The sequence below is a fragment of the Phyllostomus hastatus genome, unplaced genomic scaffold, assembly GCF_019186645.2.
Source record: "Phyllostomus hastatus isolate PE091 unplaced genomic scaffold, TTU_PhHast_1.1 phas_scaffold_182, whole genome shotgun sequence".
Lineage (NCBI taxonomy): Eukaryota > Metazoa > Chordata > Mammalia > Chiroptera > Phyllostomidae > Phyllostomus > Phyllostomus hastatus.
The window spans coordinates 97,212-99,783 of NW_025334013.1; positions in this window are offsets into that span (position 1 = coordinate 97,212).

The window sequence follows — 2,572 nt, forward strand, 5'->3', positions numbered from 1 at the left end:
GCGGGTTATTTATGACGCCCTCCCCCTCCTGGCGGCGGGGGCGCTCCGGCCTCAGCCCGGCGGCGGCGGCGGCGGGGCCCCGTTCGGGGGACCGCGAGCAGCGACGGCGCTGCGAGGCCGGGGGCGGGGCCTCCACAGGCTGGGGGTGGAACTGTGGCTGGGCACCCCACCTGCCTTCCCTCCTCCTGCTTCCGGGCTGCCCTGCAGGGCGTGATTCCAGCGCCAAAACTGTCTCTCGAGCCTCCGGCTCCAGTCCGAGAAGTGCAGAGCTACCTGCGGGGCCCAGGCGCCGGGCCAGGACACAGGCGGACTGGCGGGAGGAAGTGAGCAGGTCCTGCAGGGAGGGGGGCTGACGACCAGGGCTGAGTGGGATGCCCGGTCCCGCTGAGGAAGTGGCTCAGACCCAGGAAGCTGAGGGGTCTATCTCCCAAGAAGAGGAGGAAACGTGGGGGTGAACTGCCCTGATCAGCTGAGGCCCTGGAAAGGGGTCCCCCCAGGAGTTGGGGAGTGGCCCTTGGAGAGAGGGGCCCGGCAGGGAGTTTTGCACACAGCCACGGTCTCCAGCGAGGGACCCTGGTCCTCCGGAGAGGTGGCACTCGATGCCGCATGGAGGGTAGGCTGGCTGAGGTCGGCTGGCCCTACCCCTTACCAGCTGAAGCCCTCCCCTGGAAGTCAGAGGTGGGGACCCCATGGGCACCCTTACTGACTGCGGGCCTGTGCTGAGGACCATGTGGGGAGTGCGAAGGGAGGCCCCTCCTCAGGCTCAGGTGGGAGGAGAGTCCTGGCCTGGCTGGGACCTGCTCAGGTCCCGAGGTGCCTCACCAGCCCTCCCTCCCCAAAGCACGGAGCAGGTGCAGTGCCCAGTGGAGAGCTGGGCAGAGGGAGCTGCGTCTCAGCCGCCCTCCCACTGGGCCTCCAGCCGCCTCCAACAGCCCCCACATTGACAGGGTGGCTCCTCTGGGACCCTGGCTGTTGGGCAGTGACAGCCTCCTGCATCCATTAGACATGGAGGCTTCACCCCTGAGAGCAAGACTCAAGCCACAGGGTCGCTGGGGGGGAGCCCCCATTATCACACCTTGGGTAAGGCTCACGGAAGGGTTCAGGCTGCAGGCGGGGCAGAGGGGCCACTCGCGTGTCCCCACATCCCCGTCAGCAGACGGATGGGAACGTGAGGAAGCAGCAGCAGCAGGGGCAGAGGCTGGGGCGCACTGGCAGGTTAGGTCCTGGTGGGCGCCCAGACCTGGGCCCGCAGGCTGGTCTCGGTGCCTCGGCTGAGGGTCGGGGGGCAGGCGTGTCAGCGAGGGGGCAGAATGGGTCCCCCCAAGGGTCAGCAGCCTGCCCAGCTCGGCTGGCGCCTGGTAGGAGGCGGAGGGCGGTGGCGTGTCCCCTCACTCCCAGTGTGACCGGCTGGCCCTGCAGCGTGTGGTCAGGGAGAGGCCCACGCAGACGCAGCCCCGAGGGGCAGCGGTTGGGGCCTGGCTGCTGCTGGGCTGGGATCTGAAGTTACCTTCCAGTTTGTCCGGAATGACACGCCACAGAAAGACCAGCTCCTGGCTGGTTCCTCAGCGTCTCTTTCTGCTTCTCCCGACCGAGGCCGGCCTGCAGGTGCGCACGGAGGTGCGGCCGGAGGGCCGGGGGGCCTCATCCTGCCCTCCCAAGGCACTGGGGTGGACGTGGGCATCGCAGGCCCTTTCTCCCCAGACGGGCTCCTCGTAGGGAGCAGAGACGGGCTCCATGCAGTCCGACGCCCACCGCCCCTTCCGTCCCCACGCCCCACCCCTCACCCGGACTGGGTCCCGCTCCCGCTCCGCCCGCACCTGGGCTCAGCTGCCGTGTGCCCTGAAGTCAGACAGCCTGGGTGTGACAGCAGGAGCCCCACTTGACTTCTCCTCGCCTCACCTTCCTCACCTGTAAAATGGAGACAATACGGAAAGGACTCTGAGAGGACCAGGTGACCTGAGGCGTGTCCAGTTCGTAGGAAGGCGGCACTAACCAACAGAATTGTTGCCGTTATTCACAGAACACAAGCCCTTCTGGGCATGTTTGCCAACTCCGCACACCACAGAGCCACGGCCTCCCACCTTGTAGGGGCAGAGAAACCCACCCAGGCCCTCCCTGCCACAGACGCCCACCACCCACGGGCGCTGAAACAACACTCCCACCCACAGCTGCAGGCTCACACCCACACGTCTGTCCCGGAAGCAGCCGAGCTCAATCCCAGATCCCCTCCTCTGCCAGGAGCCCCCTCGGGACCGGGCCACTGCTGCCCCACGTGGAGTCCCACACTCGCGACAGCGCTACCCCGACAGTACCTGCCTCAGCTATGGCGCTTGCGTGCACGCAGTGTCTCGCTAGCCCTCCCACCCCCACCCTGCCCCCACCCTCGGTCACCCTTCCTCCCGTCCCCGACCACGGAGGAATGGGGCAGGGGGTGCAGCCCTGTCCCGCAGCCCCGCCGCCTGTGTGAGCCTGGTCGGCCGTCACGCACCCCCTATTGGAGCCCGCGCCCGCCCGCCCGCCGCGCCGGGGCCTTTTAAATGGGCCAAGTTGTGGTGGCGGCGGTGGCGGCAGC